The 25,697-nt window shown below is 42.3% G+C and overlaps 1 protein-coding gene across 5 annotated transcripts in view; it reads left to right on the top strand.

The window, feature by feature from the left end:
• The window catches only part of KCNIP1 (potassium voltage-gated channel interacting protein 1), a 375,551-nt gene that overhangs the window by 256,145 nt on the left and 93,709 nt on the right, over positions 1-25,697 (top strand). Inside the window, exon 1 of one of the 5 annotated variants that reach the window (XM_082063661.1) lies at positions 4,242-4,315. The exons of the other annotated variants lie outside the window; for them this stretch is intronic. The gene's annotated coding sequence lies outside the window, so the exon portion shown is untranslated. Of the gene's footprint in view, positions 1-4,241; positions 4,316-25,697 lie in introns of those variants that run through there. 5 annotated transcript variants of the gene reach the window in all.

Here is a 25,697-nt window from a genome sequence, read left to right as displayed (position 1 = left end):
GATGCAAGATGCTGAAGAACCAAGTGCTCTAAATCTCCTCTAAGCAGACTCAGCCATTCTGGTCCTTGATCAACTCCATGAGGCCTTTCTAGGTGGAAAATCATACTGGTACCATTGGGCATTGTGCGGGCAGTAATGCAGCAGTGGAAATGTCTAAGCCTGTAACCTTAAGTCAAAATAAAAAGTAACAAACTTTAAGAAAAGCCCAGAGGAAACCTCAGGCTGCTCGTGGTTTTCTGCTGCAATTCAGAAGCTGAGAAAGAAGCTTATCTCCCCTGACACAAAACTGCTGGCTGCAACCAAATGACTTACCACCTCGAGTAGAGATGCTCAGTGCTTTGGAGTTAAATGGCTTAAATTTATTGTGAAACAGACTGTGGAGGGATTAAATCAAGGCTTATTTTGATTTTTTTTCTTTTCTGGAGATTTTTTCTTCTCTCGCACGGTTCTACTTTATCAGTGTTCCTTTTCCCATAACAACGTCTCCTGACGAAAGAATTTTGATTTTGTTTGTCTGTACTGATGCTTGTACTGATGATGGGAAGCGGTACATCATCAGGGGGTCTGAATAATCCACCTATTTCTGAAGCCTGCTACATGGTTCTGGAAAGAAGTGTCTGAAAGACAGACCATGTCTTAAGATTTCTGGAAAGTAATTTATGTAGAAAAAGAAGCTCTATATTGGAAGCCCATTTTACCATCTCCTCTTCAAACATTTTCTTCGCTGAGGTGGAGGTTGAATGCTCAGTGGTCATTTATATATTGAGGAGTACACAGGCTTTTAAAATAATGTCTCATTAGTGCACAGATATATATTAAGTGCCACATCATGAACATGGGCACAGCTCAGTTCTTGCCAAACCCAGAGACAAATCTGTTTTGTTCTGAAGCACTTTTCTGCTGCTTGTGACAATGTAAAATTGCAAATATCTGTGGCCTTCTCAAGCACAGTTTAGATTTTTTAAAACTTCAGTCCTGTTACAAGGGGACTAGGTTTACACCGATGTTTCTGAGGACAAAAAGGCTTCCTATATTGGGATAACATATATTTAGTTCATGGCATTGCTTTTGGTCTTCTGAGGAGAATGAAGCTGGTGCCTTGTGTTCCTGGAGCAGTTTTCTCTCATGATGTTGAGACATAATAAGAAGGCAAATCCAACTACTCATCTTGTGATAGTGCCTTCCTTTCTGATGGAGAATGTAAACTCCCCCCAGTAATACAGAATCAGGTAGTCTCTTATTTCATTAGATTCACTAATCCAGTTTTTCTTCACGTGGGTTCCCATATTTCAGATCTCGTTCAGCATTTCTTCACCTTTGTTGTCTGAAATTATCACTACCAAAAAAGGTGGAAAACACTGCATGTAAGAAAATATTTGCTGTGCTGCTGTCTCCTGTACACAAAAGCAACGGCAACATCCGTACAACCAACAGATATATATCCGGGGTGTTTGAAAACTGTCACATTACTGCCCATCTGCTTTCTAGTTCAGTCATAATGTTATTTCCTGTAGAAATGGAAAACACTGAGCGCAGCTACACATTCACTCCTGCCACTCAAGCTGTTATGAGTGTCTGGATCACCAACGCTTTGCTCTCAATAAATGCAATATTTTGCTATTGGGAAAATGTTTGACAGTGGAAAGACGAATACTCTACACCGAGCAAAGCGTTGTGCTTTTCAGCTGGGAAGCATGGCTGTAAGGCAGCCTGGCTGTGAAGCCTCACACAAGTAAATTCTTCAGTTCAGATCCAGTAATGCATGTAAAACATCAGCTGCTTTTTCCTGCTTTCAACTTGCTCCCAACTGCCTTTAACTCCATAGTTCAATTATTTCAACTTTTTCTCTTATTGAGCAGAAGGGCCTTGGGAAAGGATGGATCTGTTCTGTTCCATGGCCAGAGTGTGTTGTCTTTTTTATTGTTCCTGTATCTCATCAGTGACTTGTTCCTTGCTGTACCCATCTCCCTCCCTTACCGCAGATTGCACATCTTCACCATTTTTCTCTCTACGGGTCTGTGATATTTCATCTCTCCTTGTTTGTTACAGCCATAAACAGTTTAGCAGGTAAATAAGTTGTCACTATAATGCAACTATTGTGACAAAACATGATTTCCTAATTTTGTGTAGTTTTTCTAGATCTTCTGGATATCTTTCTCCAAATCTGTCAGAGATGATTACCCCAAAGTGATTGGTTTTTGTTGTATTTGGTCCGAGTTGAGAAGTGTCAGTGAGACTCATGCATTTATCTACATGCTTCAGGAAAGCTTCTTTCTTGACATGTCTGTTATAAATATAAACACAGTGAATGGAAGTACTAAACTTTGTTTCACCAAATTCAAAAGCATATTTTCAATCTGAGTTTACAGCTTCTTAGTACTTCAGGCAAGACCAGGAAATGGCACTTGGACTGCCAGATAGTTATTAGCTCCTCTAAAGAGCTGAGGAGCTTCAGGAGGAGAAAGTGGAATTTTCTTATTAAATAGTTAAGAACTATTCAAGCTATGAGGGAGTGGGGGATTTTGAAGATAAAAGAAAAGCTGTATGGCTGCTGTCTTCTTGTAGGTGTCCACCCAACTACAGCTCCTCCGTAAAATATGGTTGTTGACCGTGTTTGCACAACTTTATTTGGAGTTCACAGGGATCAGATGTCACTGTTATCGGGCTCCTGTGTTATCCACTAGTCTGTATCAAGAAAGATCAAACCAGACATTCAGATTTTCACCACACTGCTGGGGTGTGTGTTGATTTGTGTTACGTGGAACAAGGTCTTGCATTTCCCTGGGTTTCTGTTCAGGCATCTTCAGTAGAGAGTGCAACTCCATTGCACAAGTCCATATTTCAAAGTGCCCCAGCACAGGCTGGGACAGGACAAGAGACAAGCCAGCCCTCTGAAAATGTTCTCAGTGTGCAAATGATCTCAGTGATATTCATGGTTGATGCTTTTCATAGTGAGTGCAGATTTCAGTGAATATTTCAGGAAATCTTCATTAACTCAGAATACTCAAAAGTGAAATTCTGTGGGTCCACGTGGGAATCTTGCCCATATAATGAAAATCAAGGTCAGACCTGCACTTTCCTTTGGCACTCATCCCATTATTTTCAGTTATGCCCTGCAAACCTCTGCAACAATTCCTCTTCCTCCTTGCTATTTATGTCCTTTAAATATAAATGGACAGTTAACACCTTTTCTTGAGCCGTTATAAATATTTATTTTGGTAATCTCTCTCTGTAAGTCATCTCCAGCAGCCTTGTAGACACAACCCTGTCATTCTCGCTGACGTTCAGGATCAGCTGCTCAGCTTGAGTCTCTTCGAGCGGTTGGGCCACAGGGCTGCAATTACTGCGCGGTGTGTGACCCGCTGAGCTGCAGAGGCCATACCTTCCTATCTGCCGCACAGCTCAATTTACAGCTCTAATTTCTGAAAAGAGAAAGGGAGAAAGTCAGTGGTGAGTTTTGACTAAGTCTGAAACTATTTTCTAACTATGCCAGTGTGATAGGAAACGCTGTCAGAGAAATGAGTATTTCCACACATAAGACCAGCTGGGTAACTTTCTGCACAGTCTCACTTGTCAAGCAGCACGTTGCATCTTCATTTCTTAAATGCTCAATCTGGGGCTATGATAAAAGGAATCTATCTGCTAACGTAACAGGCTGCCTTTGAATGTGAGATAATCTTTCAGAATGCTGCTTCAAAACAAATATAGTGTTTCCTTCCATTAATAGATAACCTTCCTAAGCCTTTAATATGTTTTCTGACTTGATATTGGCTAAACTTGCTATTTCAGAGAGCAGTGATAAAGTACAAGATTTGGTTCCTTCAAAAAGGAGGTGGTATTTTGGATTCTCTGATAAAATTGAATCACCAGGGACTTGCAGTAGATCTGGAAGCAAACCTAAGTTGGTGGTTCTCAGGGTATTTTTGCAGTCCTGATTTTGGTACTGGTTTAAAATGATACCAAAAGCAATGTATTTTGTGAGATGTGCTGGACCAAGATATCCTCAGATACTCAGTGGCTGATCCTCTCATTATTTGATTGATCCTCTCATTATTTTCCCCAGCACCAGTATGTCCAGAATACCAGTCTCACTGCGCAGATTGGCTCTCCCACATCCCCTGGGGCAGGCAGGACGTCCTGTGATAAGAATCCCACAGCTTCCAGCAGTCTTCGGCCTTCTGCCATACCTTGGACAAGCTTTAATTAAATGCCAGGTGCTTCGTACAACTAATTATCAGTTTTGAAGAATCATACATCTTGATTTACTTGAAGGCAATTTTGAATCCTCTGTGTCAGGGGGACAGAGGATTCACAGGTGCGTTCGAAGGGCCGAATGGAATTTTAGGACTGTATAAATGTAGGAGTAGTTACATTTATACAGTCCTAAAATTCCATTCAGCCATTTGAAGGCAACCGCGAGGCTGATGTGGCCCTGGTGAAAATGAGGTTGATACCCCTGCTCTGTGTTGTTTCTGTTGCATTAAGATTCATTCTGGTTGTTTGAAGTGTGAACTTGCACGATTCAAGTAATGATATCGTCCAGTCATGGGTAAAGAAAGAACTGTTTTCACCCCTAAACCTGTTCACTTTTACCCACTAGAAATGGAGTGTTATGCCATTATACACTGCTGTGAAGTGCTTTATTTCATGGGCTAGCTTCTTGCAATGTTTTCTCTGACGAAAATTCTGAAGTTATGTCTGTTTTCAAGCTATCGATTGAGTAGTAGGCTTGAGTATATACTTTGGATATAAAGTTAAATATCTGACTGAGTGATAGCAGAGTGCTTTTACAGCTCATTAGTAATGTTGGTGGGTAACTCGATTCCATCCTTTGACATCAGCAACTGTACTAAATGAGTCAATAAAGTACGAAGTAATGGAGGTTTTTCAATGGGTTTCTCAAGTGCTAAAGGTTTCTAAATGATGTAAAGAGAATTAGATATGAATTTAAAGGAAGCAGAGACTTCCATGCAAAACAACCTTAATGCACTGGGATATCTGTGTCTTTCAAAGTGTGCCTGTGCCACAACATTGCATTTATACTTCATTTTTAGCCCAAGTCAGAACCTTCACTTCAGGCACTAGTTCTGCTACTTTTAATGGTGAAATTGATATTTGTGATGGGAGAGTTTACAAGATACTTTGCCTTCAAATGTAGTTCTCATTTTTCATCTTGAATGTGACCTTGTATTGATAGTGAGGGTTTAGTTTCTCATCATAATTAGAATTCAGAAAGTGAAGGCAACTGGCCTGCTAATGCTGTCATGCAGTTTTAAAAACTAATGGCAAAAGCTGTAGGTCAGACACTGTGGCCGGGCTTTAAGTCACACCTGGGATGAGAATGTGGCGATGTCCCCACACAGGGTAGTGCTGCAGTGGCCCCACAGCTGCTGCACGTTCCAGTATAAGCCAGATATGGGATTTAGCCACTGGGCTGCTTATTTTCTAAAACAACACCACGCGGGTGACAGCTTCACATAATTAAGTGAAAGATTAAAATAGATCTTGATGTTTTGGTAAGTCTGTGTGGTGTACTAAGACAGGAGTTTTTTTCCTCAACAAAGCATCTTGAAATGGCTTCTTGTATGATAACCATAAATTGGGACTAAAATGTAAAAAAGGCAAAACATTTTCTCTTTTGGATATCGTACACAGCTGGTTGAGGCAGGGCTGGTTCAATGCAGTGGTGCCTCTTCGTGTTTGAGCAGGCTCCTGGTTCACTGACCCTCCTGTTGTATATTAAAGATAGTTATGATAGCTGCTCTTAGAATCGTGAAAATGCAGAAAAAAAAATGGTGTATCTATAAAAAGCAAAAGAGTTACATGTTTTCCTCATGCAGTTTTTTTGGTCAAGGGAATCCTTCTCACAGGTTTTTGCACACATTTCTGTAATGACAACAGTAACACATTTGAGCCTTGTGCTTTGTTGAGACAGAGTTTTGTGCAGTGAATACTCAACACGGTTTTGCTTGTCGCAAACTGGTGACTGCCTGCTCAGATGCTGGATGTTCCTGGCTTTTCCTGCTGGTAGGTCCTGTCCTTAAGCCTTGTTAGCTGCTATGATGATTATTCAAACTAAAATTGCAACAAAATTCTGAAAACTTGCTTTACGTTTCCTCTGCTCTGCACCATATGGATATTTTACTCATATCATTAGTACCCTCTGACTCCTTTTTATAGCAGAGAAAGACAGTTGCAGTATTTGTTCTGTTGGGTACCTTGAACGCTCTCCATGTCATTCACCCGAGGCTTCTCTGAAGCCCCATCACTGTGATAAATCCAACTAGACGAAAGCTTCAGGAAGGAAATGGGAATCCATGAGCAGTGTTTTGCAGACAGCCATGCAAGCCTGTGGTGGCTGGTTTAACCCCAGTTTCACGCTTCATCTGAAATGACAGGTTTTTACACAAGGAAGCATTCGTGTCACCTTTACACGTTCATTTGTTTTAACATGGGAGCTTCAGCTTCTTTCCATGCTTGGTGTTATCTGTCCTCCTTGCTGAATCCATGGGAGCAGAATGGCCTAGTGTGGTTGGGAGGACACTGAAGAGAGATTTGGGAGCCTCGTTCTCTGCCGCTGGCTCTACCGCGGCAGGCTCGGTGACCTCAGCCAAATCACTTTGTCACACTCTGCATCCCACCTCCTGTGACCTGGGTCTGTGATACACCTGCAATGGCTCATAAGGTGAATTATTGAGCATTAGGTGATGTCGCTGCTGCTGCCTCTTGGCTTCTTCTTCCACAGCAACTCTTGGTGCTCATGGCTGACTTTGTTGCGGGTGCAGGCGTCCAGCAAATGTGCGTATGGAAACATGAACTTTGGTTACTAAGTCAGGCTTAAACAGCCTCTTCAAAAAACAGACTATGCTGTAACTAGAAGTTTAGTACAGCTGTAAACTGTTAGTTTGGAATTGAATGTGTTCCTTGTAATTGCTTTGGAGATCACTGGTATTGCTGAACCATAATCAAAGCATCGTATTTTAAGTGACTCAGGCAGGATTTTCTCCTCAGCATTCTCCTGAAAATTCAATCTTTACCTGAGATGTCTTAATTTAGTATTTTATCATTTATTTAAACTGAGAAAGCCCCACATTGCTGCTGAAATCAGAACTGTAAAAATAAAGCATTAGAGCGTGAGCTGCTAGCAGAGCCTGAGGGCTGGGAAAACCTGCAAGTGTTTTGCAGGGGCTTTTCTAGGATGGAGTAGCAAACAGAAGTGGGGCAGTTGCTTATGTTAAAACTGTAATTCAGCATTCATACTGCTAATTGTTCCTGGGTTAAATCGTTGAACACTCTTGATAGTGTCTATATTAAGAACACAGTACTCTGAAAAAAAAAGCTGACACTATCTATATTCAGGCTATGACTAGGATGCTTTAAAACCAAACCAAACCAACCAACCAACCGAACAAAAAAACAAACAGAAAAACCAAACCCCAAACAAAAAAAAAAAAACACCAAACCCAAACAAACAAACAAGAATGTGACAAAGTTTATTTGTGAAACACTGAGCTATGAAAATACTGCCCTGGGCACCTAACCAATACTCACTGTACTGTTCCATTATACAGCACATAAAGTAGGAAAATGACAACGCTCTTTTTTTTGAGATTTAATTCCAATTTGCATTAAATTCTCACTTCACCTTTTTGTATGAGTATATTAAAAAAGGAATTATATTATTGGATGTGTGGATTTTATTCACTGAATAAATTGGCCTGGAATTTAACATTATTAGCATTTGAGAAAATACTGAGAGCATTAAAGGAAATATTGCAAGAGCTGGAACTGACACATTTACCATAAGTTTAACAGCGCTGTATTTAAGAAAGATGCACACTGCAAAGATACTGAGGCATAATAAAACCTCCTACACACATCACAGAATAAAATATTTATACTGTAATCATACTATTAATAAAATGATAGATCAGGGAGCGTCTGCTGCAACAAGAGACTGGTTCCTGTCTGGAGGAGAGAAGCAACATAGCAGCTGAGGAGCAGAAGCATATGGTCTGGCTTGGGAGTCCCTGTTCTGAATTAGCTGTGAAATACACTGTGCAAAACACTCTCACATGACAGGCAGTGCTGTCCCCTTTATGTCTGGTGTGACAGGAAGGATCGGGGAGTGGGGGGAAGGTCCGCAGCACCCGGGTGGGTGCCCGTGGGTGCTGTAGGGCTCTCTGCAGGGATCTGCTGCCTTCTCAGCTGCTGGCAGGTGGAATTTGGAGGCCATCAGAAATGGTTGGGCTTGATCAGAGCCAGACAATCTCAGGGGCTTTGCTGTTGGTTGCTGCCCTAATCAGAGTGCTGTTGGGAAGATGAGCCCGGTCATCTTCTCCTCTTTGGACTTGGGCGAGTTTCCAAAGTTTAAAGAAAAACAGAATGTTTGTGTAGGGGAGAAATGACAGATGGAAGTGAGAGGAAAAGTGTACCTGGACTGTGAACTGGCACAGTGGGCTCAAACCTTAGACATGTACTTAAGGGTAATTCTACAGAAAGGTTTAATTAACAAGTAGAAACAGTGTTGGTGCTCTCCTGATTGCTTTCCCAATGCATGCTGTTTGATGCATTAGTTAGCTTAGGCATCTCTCCTGTTTGCTGGATGATGTTTGTCACAAGCATGGCGAGGACATGGGCACGAGCCATTTATTCTGGTGGATCCCCAGCCTTGCACCCAGCACCTTACCTGCCAGACCCATCTGGATGCCAAGTTCTGCACTGGTTCAGCATTTATCCAACATCACTTATGTGAGCATCTCCCACAGACTGTCTAGAGATAAGTTGTCTGTAGTTTAGCTTTTATTTTACCCATACTTGTCTCCTCTTTCTCTCTCCTTTTTGTTCTGTCCTCCATGCACCTTAATTTTTATCTCATGCTGAGAAAACTGTCCACAAGGCAGCTGCTAATTAAGCAGTTACTTAGGGCTAGCGTCAACGTATAATGAACTCTCAGGAATGCAGGATTTTGTGTGTGCATTGTAGTGATAAACAGTTTGATTTCCCGCTGTCCATGCACTGTGATGGCCTGGAAGTCTGGCCAGATAACTTGTCCACTGGCCGGGCACCCACCTTCCTCCCAGAAGAGAGGAAGAATCAGGGCAGCGATGCCCACGTTTCACTGCCTGATTAGATACCGCAGTCAGCGGGAACTGGGTATGTGCCTCCCAGAACGCTCCTGTGCTTCTCAGCCAACAGGAGGGTTTTCCTTCACCCTGAATCGCAGAGGCTCAAAACAGAAGAATTGAAAATTATATTGAGAGCGTGTTACAAATCTGATATATTGCATTGAGGAAGTAACTAGTATGGAATGCGCAGCCTGCAGCTCTGTTCTGTCGGCTCACTCAAGCTAAATAAGTTTTGATTGGAGTCTGTTTGAGTACGTTCATTTTCTCTCTCTGTCTGTCTCTCCTCTCTCCCCAAAGACACTATTACTGGTGGCTTGGGCTGGCCAGAAAACAGCTGGGAAGTAATCTGAGGTTTAAAAATTGGGTCCCTTTGCTATTTTGGGGGTGGCAGGTGCCCTCCCTGGTGTGAGCTCTGGCACCAACGAGGACACGTCCCTGCTCGTCACGAGCCAGAGCTGAACTTGGACTTTGCCTCTTGAATCCCCGTGGGGAGGGAGGATTCTGCAACAGGTCAAGGAGCCGGGCTGCTCCGGAAATGCTGCTTTTGTCAAAAGGTTTGCATTCTGCCACAGTCCCTTTCTGTGGAACAGTTTTATTTTCCACAAAATGGATTTTTTGACAAGAAAAATAAATTTTACATTTGTGAATTGGTTGTGTTGGTGGCTCAGCTGAGAGTAGCAGCAAAGCAGAACAGTGGTACAACTGCGCTGGGCTGTGAGAAATCCCCTTTACAAACAGAAATAAAACTAATTTTGAATGCCTATTGATATCACCCAACTCATGTCACTTTTAGTAGGAGCAGAGGTTTTAAAATTGACCAAAATTAAGCTTAAGTTACTTCCTTGTTTTTGTCCTCTGTCCCAGTCCATTTCCATCAGGTAGTGTTTCTTTCTTTTGATTTCTGTACTAAAACATTATTTATTGTTGTAAATTATAACACCTTATGTCTGGGCTATCCCAAAGATGGTTTCATTTCTGTGGTAATTGGATTTGATACTTCAGTAAATTCTTAAACTCCCCACAGTAGGGTTCAGGCTCAATGAGAAATTTGGTGAGGAGTTACAAGATCCTCAAATGAGGTTTGTTAGTAAAGAGAAAAGTACAAGATTTATTTTTGAACGGGGATACCTAATGAAATCTGTACATCCTGACGATTTAATAATATTGATAATGAAGGGATACCTCTCAAATATTAATACATATGGGAAACAGCTTTGCTTGGGCCTTTAGCACAACCTGCAACACAGCAAAGCAGTGCTGAAGTCAATAATAAAACCATTTACCAGCTTTCAAGAGAGCCTGTGGGACTGATTCTGCTATATACAGCGATATGGGTCCATTTGATAGTTCCAGGTACTCGAGTCCTTGTAGCATCAGTAAGTATTTAATAAAAACTTGACAAAATATCCTGGGAGACATTAACATAAAACATCAGGTAAAGATAGAAGAACACAAATGGTTAAACAACAGTAACTGAAAACAGTGAGTCAGATTTCAGTCTTTAATGTGTATTATTAATTTAATATTATAATAATTACAATATTAACATAAGCTTAGACATTTAGCTAGATATACTTAGAGAGAGCGAGCTTTCAGAGTCAGACTATCCCAAAATGAGTTAAACGAAGGAGTGCGGTAGGTGACTTTGTGCACAGAAGTGGCAGCCATTGCAGGGCAAATAATCAAAAGTTACCAGAACAAGTGGCCAGATTTTCAAAAGGCTTTTTTGGTGTTGGTTTTGTTTGCTTGTTGTTTTGTTTGTCTTTTCTTGTTTGCTTGTTTGCTTCTGGGGTTTTTTGGTTGGTTGGTTGTGGTTGGTTGTTTTGGGGGTTTTTTGGTAATTTTGTGCATGTCTGAAACTGCTCATGTGGAGGGCCGAGTAGAAGGTAAGTGGAAAGGACAGAGAAGTGCTTGTTGATGTTTGTAATTAAGGTTCTCAGGTGAGAATAAGTTGCTTTAGAGAATCTGTTCCTGTCAGGAACAAGGACTTAGAAACAACTTCAATTTTTCTGAGTGCTTGGAAAAGTGCTTCCTGAGGCAGAGCAGTTCTGGCCACGGCATCCTGTGTCCTTGATGTCATTTCTTGTCTTTCCTCATCTGGAAACAGCCCGGGGAGCAGGGGGTGACCCACACCAAGGGCAGATGTTCCACCATCTGCACGGAGCCCCCAGGGCTGCGCAGCAAAGGGAAAGGTTTTTGTTTCTTGCATGTCCCTCAAACTTTCAAACTGATTTCCCTCTAACAAGTCTCTTCTTACCATATTTAGTATTTTACTAGATTCCTGGATTTGATGTAAAATGGGGGTGCAGTGTGGGAAAACAAGATACTCAAACGTTATTAACCTTCTGTAATTGTATTTCACTTGGTAGGGAAATACAGCAATAGGTCATCTTCTAAATGAAATTATTTTGCTTTGAGTTTTCTGAAGTTCACCTTAGTATCAAGTAAAGACTGTTTTTTCTTCTGTGTTGTTAAACTGTGGGATCTGTCTATAAACTGTAATTCAGTCTGAAAAAAGAACATCTAATTTTACTAGAATTCAGACAGATTTGGTGAATTTTGGCTGTGACTGAGAGGAAATGCTAAACAAAGTGGTTACTGTATATTCTGTTGCCTTAGAGACTGAAACATCTGTATCCATGCAGGCAAGTGATGCAGACATGGTAAGATTTGACTTCCTTACATTCCTGTGTTCATCTTGCTGTCAATGGAAATGTTTTATGGTGGGAATATGCTGGGCTTCTTTAGCATTGTATTTATCTCGTTCCGTGGCATGTCTTGGACTAGGAGGGCTTTTTAATTAAAGTCTAACTCTGAAGTCAGGACGCTCTTTAAGAAAAGATGCTTTTACCTGAATAATTTTTCAAGATGAACTTGGAGGGACTTGAAATGATTGTTGTACTGGTGATAATTGTTGGATTTGTGAAGGCACTAGAGCACCTGGGTCTCCTAGAAGGCAATTATGAAGGTAGGATGTTAAGAAATAAAAGATATTTTATTCTGAAGCCATTTGCTGCAGAGCATTAGACTTTAATCTGTATGTGCATGTGCAGCGTTCAACTATCAGAGGAGCTGAATAGTAGCTGAAATAACTTTAAATGCTTTCTTTGGGCAAATTAAATGTATTTTATATGTCAATATAGTATTGTAGTTCTCATTGCAGCTCTGAAAATAAATGTGACATAATCTTAAATCATTTTTTGTCTATGCTTAAGATTGTTTTGAGAACTTGAATACAGATTTGTATGTTTAACAAACTGCAGCCTGCATCCCAAAGCTCTGAATGAAAGAAGGGGTTACATTTTAGTAAGTTTATCATTGTAACTTCTCAATTTGCTCTAATTGCTGGAAGCGTCATGGCTTATTTTTAGATATTGGCTGTTATTAAGAGAAAATGCAAACCCCTCACTGAGCTTATTTGGATGAATGTTTCTGTTGTAACCAGTTTAGCTCTCTTTCAGAATATTTATCTTTAACAAATCTGTCTGGTCTTGCTCTCTAGTCTCATGTATGCGTTAGGAAAACACTACCGATTGAAATGTAAATCTTGTTTGTTGAAGATAGTCTGAGGGAGTTGACTGCTAAAGATACTTTAATTCTTGTTACCTTTCTGTTTTTATAAACAATGCAATTCACATAGAAACATGGAAATATTAAATAGAGGCAGAAGGGATGAATTTTAGGCAGTGAGCTCAAAATATGCCTGTGCAGCTAGCCTCACTGTTTAATAGGAAGAATAGATTTACAGTGTTCCTAAATGTTCTGAATATGATACACATTGAACAACTGCTTTTTATAGAAACGTGAGGGTCATTTTTCACGGAAAGCTCGAGGTACGCAGGTATAATACCCTCCAGCTACCCACAGATGCCGAACAATTATTCCTTTCTGCTTCGGAGCTCACGACAATCTGGAAAAAGCAAGGTTGCTGGCCTCGTATTAATTACTTGACAACATTTAATACGGGGTTCAAAGAACCTTGGAGACCAGCAGTGAGTACTTTACAGGAGGAAAGAAGTTATGAAACTTTTGGTTTGTTGGTTGCTTGCTTTATTTTAGTTCTCATGCATGTGCCTGTTTCTCCTACTTTCTGATGCTCTGAGTATTTTTCTCAACTTCTAAAATATATTTGGATTAATTCAGAGGTGCCTGGTGATAATTGTTGCACAGCCTTTTGAAGCTAGGGCAGTCATATAGATTGTTTAGCAATTGCTTTATGGACTAGCTCTAGCTTTGCAAGGTCTATCAAAATGATCAATTGTGCAAGCAGGACAGAACGCCAACATGAAAATGCATTTATTCTGGCTTTTGTGAGCTTTCAGAAATCTCGGCTCCTCTTATAGAAAAGTGTTACGTGATACCTGATGTGCAGTTAATTTCCTGTCTGCAGTCCCGTCTCCAGCTCTAGCAAGGTCCATTATGAATTGGCTGTCTGAGCACCTGAGTTTTTTTTGGAATCTTGTTGTTGTCTGCCTGAATGCATTGAAGAAGGAGAAAGCACTTGGGCTTGGGTAACTGCATCTTCCCGGTGCCCCGTCTCCTCACGTACTTGTGAGCTATACCCATGTCACGAGGAGGGAATTGCACATTTGATACCACTGACCACTAAAGACAAAGTCTGGGATATTTATATAATTCAGAGGGAATTGTAATATGTCTAGCTGTTTTCCAATGAAGTTACATTAAAATACTGAGCAGGAGATTGGTGTTACTTTGTGAATTATACTGAAAAAGGGAAAAGATGTTAGAATTTCGGGTGAAGTTGACATATTCAGACTCAGTAGTTTGAACACGTACACAATTATGGCTTCATTGCAGTTGCTCCTGCAACGTCCACCCTTGTGTAAGGACACACAGCATTACACATACTTTGATGACCTCTTGTCCTTGTGAAGTCTGCTGCTTGCTTTGCTTTAATGGTGTGATGGCTTAAGTGAGTCTGTCACTCATCATTTTCCAGCAGAGCCTCTTGAGTCTCTGTTAAAACAGGTTATTTCTTACCACTTGCGTGCTGGTTGTTATATGAAGAAATTATATTTAATATTCTCGTGAGAAAAAGTTTTAAATGCTATTAATTTCTATTAATGTTAGTAGCCCTGCTTAACCCTGTAGGACTTATAGAGTATGATACTACATAGGAACCTACACTCTCAATATCAGTTCCTCAGGTGTGAGTTATCCTAGCAAGAAAACAAATTTCTTTGGCCACCTTTGCTATGCCAATAGAAAACAGGTATCAGATACATACAGCAGCAGCAAGATGCACACTAAATCTCCAGCGCAGCATATGGAGTGCTAGCAAACAACAGCTGAAATAGCTGGAAGGTGCCTTTGGCCTAGAAAACTCATAGCTGTGGGTCCAGCTTCTGAAACGGTTCTGGACCTTGTTTTTACTGAGCAGCTCACGGAAATTCACTGCTGACATACTGCCTACATGTTGAAGCCACTGCAATTGTTATTTAAACTCATCAGTACTATCTATATAGAGACTTTCAAAGTGACTTTTACAACTATGAAATCTAGAATTGATATGTTTTTAAGTGGAGGAAAAGGATCGGAATTGCCATGGGCAGAAACAGGCTAAACTTCTTGAAACTCTGCAGCCTTCCAGCCGGTAAGGGATCAGCTCTTCTGGAGGTCACTGTCACTAAAAGGGGGTGCCAGCCTCCGAATCTGAGTTTTTGGCTCTGGCTGGGCTTCTGGTCATAACCCCGCGTTTTTGGGATGTGGACAGGAGAGACAGCTGAGAAGACTCTGTGCTCCTGAGAAAGCGCCTCTGTCTAAACTTCATGGGGAGCACTTAAACTCATGAACTGCTTTGCAAAAGCATTAGCCCAAACCACCTGTCACTAACTGAGTCAAGTGGAGGACTTCAGAGTTTTCCTAACTGAGCTTCTGTTTGTATCCAAAACTGGTTTTTAAACAATATACAAAAGTTCAGAAAAACCAAAATCCTTCCATGGCCTTCCCCATCTGCTCCATTTGTATTACAATACAGTGTAGAACAGTTTCTGTAGCAGCTGCTCAACAACTAGATGTTCCTGGGGAAAACGACTTTCAGCTTCAGCCTGTGGTTTTCGAGGTGCTAAAATTTGTCATGGGGCAAAGGGAAGGAGGGGAGTTCCCCCTGACAGGCCAGGCAGCAGCTCCCAGTTTCCCTGAGACAGGAGATTTGGCATCTCTTAGTGATGAGGAGCCACAGCTCCTCTTCAAAGTCTCATGGACTGGCTATGACTTAGAAGAGAGTATTAAGCTAAAATTATATTTTGGGCTGTTAAAAGCCAAACTTGCATTTCCTTTTTGATTTAGCATAATGCCCATCTCTTCTACCACTGGAATGTACAGTGACCTGATGGTGTGACTGATTTATATTGTCCCTCAGCTACGGTTCAGTCTCATAAACCACTTTATTTAAAGACAGAAGAATCTCACCGTAGGCCAGTCTGGACCAAATGTGAGTAATATGCACCAAGAATCAGCACCACGTATGAATCGACTGGTCTAAAATATCACCCAGTATTCTCCCAGTATTTGTCTTTTGCCTTCGTTTCTAGCATATTCTGTCCTTCCTACCAACACTGCAGTAATTATTTGTAATAATTATTTAATATATAAATTCTTAGCCCTTTGTGGGAGTTGTCTTAGCCATACTAGGAAAATTGTATTCTTGTGAACATTGCATGGGAGCAATGACCCAGTGTCTGCAGTGCACAGTGAAGAGCTGCCAAGTATTGGAGCAGAGAAGGGATGCTGAGGGTCTCTGGAGAAAGGCAGACTGATGAGACGATTCTTTTGACAACTAAAGTTCATATCTCTATGTGGACCCTGGAGTCTTAGTTTGGTTTGAACACGCGTATAATAATTCTCCTCTTTTTGGGAGCCGGTAGCATGTAATCCTGAACTTTAAACTGTCTGTTCCTCAGATCTCTTGACTCCTTTTTGTTTTCCTCCTCTTGCCTTTTTAAGTCTAGGTCCTGGCTCACTTCCCAAACATTGCCTTCCTCTGGCCTGGCTGTTTGGCAGCTCTTGGGCACCTGACAAGGGTTTTTCACAAAAGCCAGCAGCGATGATCTTGAGGCAGTGGAACGAGTGATGCTGCTGCAGGACGTGTGGCTCTGTACATGGAGATAACTGGATGATGTGTGAACCTGAGCAGGACGTCTCAGGCTGCACTAGCACTTTTACACAGCAAAAGGCAAGGGAACTGCTAGAAATATAAGGTCAGAGAATAGATTGAAAGGCCTGATTTTGTATTTTCTGGTGCCCACGCTCAGTTTCTTCCTTTGCTAATTCCCTTTCTGGCCCATCTGTGACTGCTCTTCCTCTTCAGAAAAACATTAATCATGCCAGTGCTCCTGAATGAGCTCAGAAGGCTGTCCCTGAGTGTATGGACTGGCTGTGGGTAGACTGAGCCAGAACAGCATCTTCCACAACAACAAAGATGACAATTCTGTGTATATGTATGCGTATTTGACTTTGTGAACTGTGAGATACAGCCTGTACTTGCAAAAGGTGACACAGCTGGCCAGCTGTCACACACTTGCTGGTGGAAAGGAAATCGTTATCAAAGCTGTAATATTTCCTTTGTGTTACCCTTGCAGTTACAGCATGGTTATTTGCTGTCTCTCCTATAGGTGTTGGTACTTGGTGCACACTGACTCCTTTGCCCGCAGCACATCACACAACGTGCCTTGAGGAGAGCCTCCAGCCCTGGGTCAGCACCTCTGCTTCGGTCTGCACCAAGTTATCACAATCTAAAAATGGGCAGTTTCAGTGGTGTTCACCTGGAGCACCATGTGCAGTTCTGAGCACCACAGTATGAAAAAGATATTAAGCTGCTAGAGAGTGGCCAGAAGAGGGTATGAAGCTGGTGAAGGGTTTGGAGGGGAAGCCATATGAGGAGCAGCTAAAGTCAGTTGGTTTGTTTAGCCTGGAGAAGAGGAGACTGAGGGGAGAGCTCATCATGGACTACAGCTTCCTCACAAGGGGAGGAGGAGGGACAGGTGCTGATCTCTTCTCTTTAGTGACCAACAGCAGAACCCGAGGGAATGACAGGAACATGTGCCAGGGCAGGGTCAGTTGGACATGAGGAAAAGGTTCTTTACCCAGAGGTGCTAGACACTGAACAGGCTCCCCAGGGAGGTGTCACGGCCCCAACCTGACAGTGTTCAAGAGACTGGACAACATCCTCGGACACACGGTGTGAACTGTGGGGTGTTCTATGCAGGGACAGGAGTTGGACTCGATCCTTGTGGGTCCCTTCCAGCTCAGGACATTTGATGATTCTATGGTTACATGGTATCATTAATGACAATACTGGGGGTGTATGCTTCCGCTGTAGACTCAGTATGAGCTGTTTGTAGTGAGTACTCAGTGTTCTGTTCCAGCTTTGAGATTTCTACCTGTTGCACATTCTTGGCTTTCTGAGTGGCTGATGAAATCTGTAGAAAGCATTCATACCTGCAGAGGAGCTCTGGCCTGCTCATCACCTGTGTGCACTTGTATAAGCTGACGGGACCGTACCGCTGTTTGTGAGCGCAGCATAACCAAATGACAGGGGCCTCCTGAACAGAAATAAGCCAATTTGCTACTTTCTGCCTTAGTTTTCTACACCCTAACCATGACAGGAATGTGTCAGAGGTTTTCCTCACTTCTCCAAGATGATGCTTAGCCTGACAGAATTTCTTTTTCTCTCCATACTCAATTTATTCATGTGTAAAATGGAGTTAAAAGTAATGAACAGGTTCAGTTTCCTCCAGGCTTAACCTTGACCACAAAATACTTGGAACTTTTATATGGAAAGGTACTAAATCAGTAGACTTCAAACCCTAAGAATCTGCTAACAGTGTGTGCAGTGTACCGCTGTGCACGTAACAAACGTCTCTCTTCTCCCTGCCACCAGTGACAGACTCATCTAGTGATCATCTAATTCACTCCTTAGAAGCTGTCTGAGAGATCGTCACAGGAGACTTGGTGGGTGTAATGCAGAAACAAGATCCTAACTTCTTTCCAGTAATCGTACATCGTGCTTGGTTTGTAGTATCAGCTGGATATCTTACATCTCTTGCTTATCACCTACACCTGAAAAATCTTTCCAATGAAAGTGCTTGATGCTTTCCAGGTAAACATACAGCTGCACTTTCCTCATATTCAGTGTACTCCTCAGGCAGAGGCACTTCCTTCAGATGTAGAAAGTAACAAATATAATGTGTATAAATCCTAATAAGCTGTCACGATGAAGGCAGCAGAGCATGATAGGGCAGAAAAATGTACCTCCTCTCAGGTGGGGAGGACTGTCCACTACAGCTAGAGGAGGAGGGGAAACAATAGTTTTTCCCTGACTCCTAGTACTACATAAGAAAACTTCTAAAACCAAAAATTTTGTCTTCTATGTGCATTTTTCAGTGTTGTCTTGTGTCACAGTGGCTAAGTGAAATTGATTTCCCTCACTGGCAAACTGCAGTCATTCCTGATCTTCCTCTATATCAAGCAATAATGTTATTTTATTCTGGCAGACAGCCTGTGTATATTTGAGCTGCTATTTCAGTTTACCGAGCATCCTAGTTAGAGGACATGAGCAAGGAGGGTGAGACAACCCGATAATTCTGATAGGAATGGGACTGAGTTTTTGGGAGAGATAAGGTCTGTTTCTTGCACATCATCTAAATGTGTCTGGCATCTCGTCAGGCAGCTCAGAGCGTGGAGGGAGAAGAGATGTCAGTGGGGCCAGCCTGCTCCAAGTATTGGAGGAGACCAAAGCGGGAGTTGTAGCTGAAGGCTAAATGTAACGAGACAAACCCAAATAGATCTCAGCAGCACAAAGAGCAAGTAGGCATTTTAGTCAGTACTGAATGTTCTTTCCTCCTTTCTTCCTGAAAGGCAACAATAAAACTCAGTGCTTTATCTTGGGAATCTGCACAGTGAGTCTTGTACCATGATCATTGTCCTTTTTGTGCTACCATAACAACTGTGTGTGACTGAGAGCTACAGCGGGCACAGGGTGCAGCTGGATTGAGATGTTCTGGGGAAGGTCTAAGAGCACTGGGCACCAGCACTGTTCTTTCTGCCTGTGGGTCCTTTAGCTGGAAGGGTTTAGTTCAGTTCCTTACAAAGTCTGCTCCACTGAGGGAATCAGTAAATAGCTGAGTCTCTCAGAAACATAGTATCCACCTGCAGAGCACGCCAATTAGAGACGCAGGTTAATGATGGCACTGGGCTGGTATGACTGTCTCTAGTTAAACACCCAGGCTTCTTACGCAGCCCGCCCTCCTTAGCCCAAGCAGTTGTCAGCAATGCCAGATGGAGCCTGAGGGCTCCCGGGCAGTGTCCTTTTTGTCCCGTTTGTCCAGGCTTCTTTTTATACACAATTCCAAGGCTATTTTCTTCATTTTTCAGACCTCTATATCCCAGGAGGTGTTTCAGTCCAGTAAGGAGGTGCAGAACGGTCCATCTGTTGGTGGTGTCCTGGGTGATCATGTTTCCTCTTGTTGCTCAGACAGAGACACCAGGGCAGAAGTTAGCCCAGCCAGCACGTTGTGCAAAAGCAGGGAAAGAAACAGTCAGTCACAATTGTTGTAAGAATAATGCAGAATTCCCATGCTGCTCTTCACAAGGGTTTTCTCCTGAAGCTGGAAATGCTGTATTATGGCCCTGATTTTTGTGAGCACATTTGCACAACTTCCAAACATAGTGTGCACACAGCTGCTTCTTCGCTTTGAATCAAGGATTGCTACCCGCATTTTGAAGTGGTGTTTGATCAATTTTTTTGTCAAGAAGATGATCTGTGTACATATGAAAGGAGGCTGCCTATAAAGTCCAGTCATTCACTTGGGTTTTATAAGCATGGTTATTTGCTCAAAGGCAGAGGCAGCTTTGGTGCAATGTAGGATTAACTTATTGGCCCTTAAAATAATATTTTAAAGACTTTCTATAACTTTTAAAAATCACACTTAATACAGGTATGGTCAAACCACTCTATATTCTTATGAAACAGTTTGAATCATTTATTTCCGCTTAGCTTGAAGCAAGTTGAGTTGCAGGTGGGCTGCAGTAGCCGTTGTGTGTACATAGCTGTGATACCCAGTGGAGCCTCTGTTTGTCTGGTTTTTAATGAAAACTGAACAGTTCTTTCCCCTTTGTCACTAAGTGGGCATGAGGAGTTGCTTTAATGTGGGCTAGTGAAATGCTGGTTTATGGGGCTTCAAATATGCTTGTGCAACCACCAATTCCCTTGTATCATGATTTAGATTAGAACTCTTGTAAAGAAAATAGGTATTTCATGGATCTTTTCCACTTAATTTCTTTGGTGTTTTCATTGAGAGAAGACTTCTGAGATGTTGATACATTCACAGCTATAAAAGATTCCCTAGGCCATGCTGAAGCACTGTTCATGGTGGCTGAGGAGCCAGAAGCACGTACAGCCTCTTTGGCTACAGTACATTAGTATCTCATGACTATGAGCGATGGGTACACTGTCCCTTCAAGTGCACACCAGGCAGCTTCCTTTGCCTCAACACCCAACAAAGGAGAGGATGATGATAACAATCATAATAATAATAATGCCTCACATATAGTCCAACACTTCATGCTCCAGTTGTAGCAACTACGTCTGCTCAAGAGACCGAGAAGTTCCTTGAGCTTGGGGTTAAAAAGTAGATTTTTGCCGTTGAGCTTCAACTAATATATAGTGAGTAGAGGCAGGTTCAATGCTGCAGACACCCAGTCTCGCCAGGGTTGCAAACTCTTTTTCTAACTATATTAAATTATTTGTATTTACAAATACGCGGTGATACATGATACCACTGAGCCTGAGTGGGCATCCTTGGAGACAGCGCCCTGGGAGGCTCCAGAGGAACATTTTAAACCTCCAGAGCTGGGAACACTTAAAGAAGCTCAGAAGTGGAATAGCATAGTTTTTATCATCCTGATTGGTCTCCAAAAAATCATACATTTCTTTTCTGAGGCAGGAACTGCTAGTATATGTGTGTCCCCAGGGAAATTGTATTGGCAGAAGAGAGGGTGAGCTCTGAGTGTCACTGCAAACTGTGGTTTTGGTAGATCTGCTGTTAACACATCGGTAATGGCACATGGCTCCAGGTCAGCATCGTACCTCCATTCACAAGGGAACATTCCTACTCTAGGACAAGGCAGGTAGAAATCGGGGAGTTGATATGAGAACCTGTCTCTGTTTACAGCTACATCATCTCAGATCTTTCTGAAAGGTTAGAGGAGCTTCTGCAGCCCCATGATACCCACAGAGTCCATGTGATGGACATCATATCTCTGGGGCTCTCACAGGATTCTTCTTGCTAACCAATCCCAAGTTCATATTGACAGAATGTCAATTTTATTTTTATATCTCAAAAACTTACAGCTTTGGGCTTGTTATTTAATCCAAGTTTGCCATACTGTGAAGTGGAAAAAAACTTTTTTGCTTTAGTCTGTGCTTTTCCATTAAACACCTGACCCACTTTTGTCCTAACTGGATGCTTCTGTGCTTAAAATTCCTTCATAGTTCAGTTCGCCTGGATTCAAAGGATTTTACCACTTGTCAAAATTGTCCCTTTTTTTTGCCTCTTGTCCTGACCCCTGAATTGTTACTATTCTTAAAGAATTTCTTCTATTGTGTCATTTGATGAAGTGGAAAAATATGAATTCAATAAACATCCCAACAATGTTGAGATGACCTAATTCTGACACCCTTGGAAAGTTTTTTTCTTTCCTCCAGTTCATTCTTGTGAAAATTTTACAGTAAAATATGCATATTTTAGGAGAAGAAAAGGAAGAAATACTCCATAAAACTGTGAAGCATCTTAGTTTCCATTTATTATATAGTTCAAAATATTGTGCTTTCTATAGGACACTTTTCAATGCTTTGAACTCACATCATCTCACAGTCACTAATTTGTAGTGCCTTGGTTAATATACATTGAATTAATGTATTCTGTGGAAAATGTAGGCAAGTCATTTTCTCCTACCTCAGTGGTGATATACTGTAGTTGTGTCAGGTGTCGCGGTGCTATACTCTGTATGAGAATCAGAGATTTCTTTTGATGGTGGAGGGTTGTTGCCTTGTATGAACCAAAAAGCACAGGGCGAAGAGCCAGCCCAGAAATGAATACAAGAGGAGGATCTCAGGGATCCCATTTCAGGAGGTATCTTCCCACACCCAAAAAAAGGAGAAAGGGAGCCCACAGGAATGAAATAGCCTGAAGAAAAAGCACTTGTATGACACCTCAGGAGGTTAAATACAGCCTGGAGAGGTGGACGGGTCAGGGTTCAGTGGACCAAAGAGAAGTTATGGACCAGAGGGCTTCTTCTGCACTCGTGCTTTGACCGTGGCTGGTCTTCAGGGACCTCCCTGTGCGGGCCCAGTGCCCATGCACCAGGCAGGCGGGTGGCTGCAAGAGCAGCAGCTGGTGGACACACCTCATGGCTTTCTTTTGGTGGGGGTGATACATTGCAACTCAAGGGCCATCAGGTCTAGGACAGCAAGCAAGCTGCTCTACCAGTCTAATACGACTTGAAAACTTACTAGGATGATAAAAGCAAATCATGACACAGGACTGGAACGTGAGAGGGTTGAGTCTCTTGCCCATGCTGTCACTTACCTGCTTCCTTTACCATACCCTATGGTGTTTTTTCCTCTAAGTAAGAATAGCCCTAGTGATAGCTTTCTTAGCTTTTCTTTCCCAAGAACATGAACATGTCACTTGTTCCATGGTGATCTAAGTTTATTTCCTAGCAGGGTTGTGTGCTGGCTTGTTTCTCCTTGCGAGGAGGATCATTGGCTGTTGCTGGCCATCTGCTCATGAGCCAGTGTCCCTTACCTACTGCTGGATGCTTGCTTTCCTTGATTTTTCTTTTCATGTTTATAAAACTCAAGGATCCTATGCTGAGACTCCAGACCAGAGAGTTTGATGAATGGTGAGGAATGCTGTAAGGACCAAGCTCCTGCCGCCAGCTGGTCCCTGCAAAGGCACTGAGGACAAGCCTGCGGTCAGTCCTGCTCAGGATTGCCCTACAGATGCAGCCACTGCTGCCAGGTTTGCATCCTGCATCAACACACAGTGAATCAGCAGGCTGGACAGGAGCATTAATGCTCCTTTCCACCTTTTGAAGGTTTCAGTAGTGCTCCCTGCAGCTATTTGCACTTTTGCTTCTTGATTTTAAAAGCATCTTTTTGAATTTGGCTGCTTAGAACTCCCAGCTGGGCTTTTTAAATACAAAAGGAAAAGGTTGAATGCAGCTACTGTGAGTACTGAGCACAAATGACAACCCCAGATATAACATGCACACATTGTTGAGAAGAAGAAAGAAAACAAATGTGATGGGACTTGTAGGAGAAACTTGAGGGCCAGCAGTGCAAGCATTAGAGACAAATTTAAAAGTGTGTCCTGTGTGTGATTTTGTGAAGCTTTGTCTTTACTCCTGGCCTCTCCCCTTACCTGCAGGTCTGACTCTCCCACATCTATTCAATAGGAACGGAGACTGGTTCCAAAATAAAGAACTAGGTAAGAAAGCTGGCAGAAGCAAAGAGCCTGCTTGCTCAGGTATGGGATGGCAGCACCTCCATCCCAATAGGAACTGCCTGCTTGTCCTTAGCAGGTCTCAAAACACTTGCAAAGGAGATTGTTTATTTTGATTTTGGTTTTGCAGGCAGAGATGGTGTGACTAGGCTTGTCATACAGCTCTCAGCTCTTGTTGTAGACCAGCTTCATGGCTCTAAGTTCATTGGGACATTGGCTCTGTCCCTGCAGAAGCTTTTGAATGTCTCCCATTCACTGTATCTTTAGAGTTCTCATTTTGCTTTCAATGGGGAGGCCAGTTCTGCCTGTGAATGGGCTTTAGAGCAATACCTGTGGGAAAGGTATTCTTCCTGGTCTCTGCTTGGATACTTGGGGCTGGCCGACCGCAAATATGCTGAACTGCTGTGCCTCTACCTGCAGAACAGGTTAATAATGTTACGCTGCATACCCACAGCTACTGTTGTACAGAACTTTCGCTTAATGTAGTGTTCAGGCTACATTAATTTGTACATTAATATCCTATGTAAAAAAGATTCTGAATTACCTGAAAACCAGCATGACAAGTTTCAGAAAACCTACATGGTAGGTTACTGTAGGCTTCGGCAAACCCTGCAGTAGTCCTTGGCTAAAAAGGAAGCATTTACTATAGGTCATAAAAGTAAACACAAATGCAGCAAATCCAATTACTGTGGAAAATCAAACATCTGAGTGCAAGATGAAGGAAGTTGTACGTGAATGCCTGACAAGAAATCTATTGAACATATTAAATTATACACCTCTCCCAGAATAGCTAGAGTTTTAAAAAGAATATAGTGCAGCAGTACTCAATCAAGAACATCAGACTTGGGACAACTTACACGCAAGGACTACTTTGAAAGTGAGAAAAAAGCTTTGAACTCCACAGCATGCCATTACGCAAATACACACGCATTCAGATTATAAAGAAATCTCTCAATAAAGTGAAGCAATCTGACAGCCACCCTCCACTATAAACCAGGACACGGGCGATAGAAATAGAAAGAGGAGGTGGGAGGAACAGAGCACAGAGGCAGTGCCCAGGGGCTTGGGCTGACTCCAGATCCAGCCAGGAGCACAGCTCAGGTTCCTGAGGAGGGACGATGCTGATGGCAAATCCAGTCCTGCCTCGTCACACGCCACCAGCCACCCCATGGAGCACTCACTCTCCAGAATACTTGCAGGACTCTCTGTAGCAAATTTAGTAAATAACCGAAAGCCAGGAAAGCAGAACAAAATCTACAACTGCATTGAATTCTAGGTGTGTGCAGTAGCAGGGTGGTTGTTAATAAATGACGCTTTCAGGAGCCAGGTGACAGCCCATGCTGCAGAAGGAGGAATTTACCTCCAGATGTGACCCAGGAGTGTGTCCCAGGGTGTATCAGCAGGAACACAGAGAGAATTCAGTTCATTGCTGAAGTGGGGGTTTGTGTTAAGATACTGTGTGGGGAACCTGGACCAGAGAGGTGCAAATAGGTATTTTTTAATTTTATTATTATTTCCTGTGGTATAAAGTGAGTGTTAATTCTAGCAGACTGTAGTCAGGATGAACGTGTCCCACCCCCTGGCAACTAGCTGATATAGAGCTTATAATTCTGTGGTATGCAGTTCTGTTGCCTGAACTATGATAATTAACAATTTACTGTCCAGAAAATTAAATTGGTTCTAAATTTATGCATTGGAACAAGATAGCAATAACTTCCTGAACAGCTCAGGAAAGTGGAGTTGGATTTTAGTTTTCTGGTCTGGTGAGAAAGGTTAATGAACGTTGTATATCCATATTAAAGTAGTTGAGGGGAGAGTGAGCAGCTGGCGACCACAAGGGTGCCTGAGCCAGGATTATTTGTTCTCTCCCTGACTTTCTGTGTGACCTTGCGCGTTCTTGCTGGGAATTTTATCTATCACATCTCTTAATATCCTCTAATACCTACAGGGATGTACAGAGCTTTAGCACTTTGTGCATTATAGACGTGCAAGGTGTTAAGATGTGGAAGGGCTTCAGAAGGAAAGGGGAAGGTACCCTTTT

Source organism: Streptopelia decaocto, assembly GCF_964273445.1.
Source record: "Streptopelia decaocto genome assembly, chromosome: 12".
Lineage (NCBI taxonomy): Eukaryota > Metazoa > Chordata > Aves > Columbiformes > Columbidae > Streptopelia > Streptopelia decaocto.
This window is presented reverse-complemented; position numbering and strand designations above follow the sequence as displayed.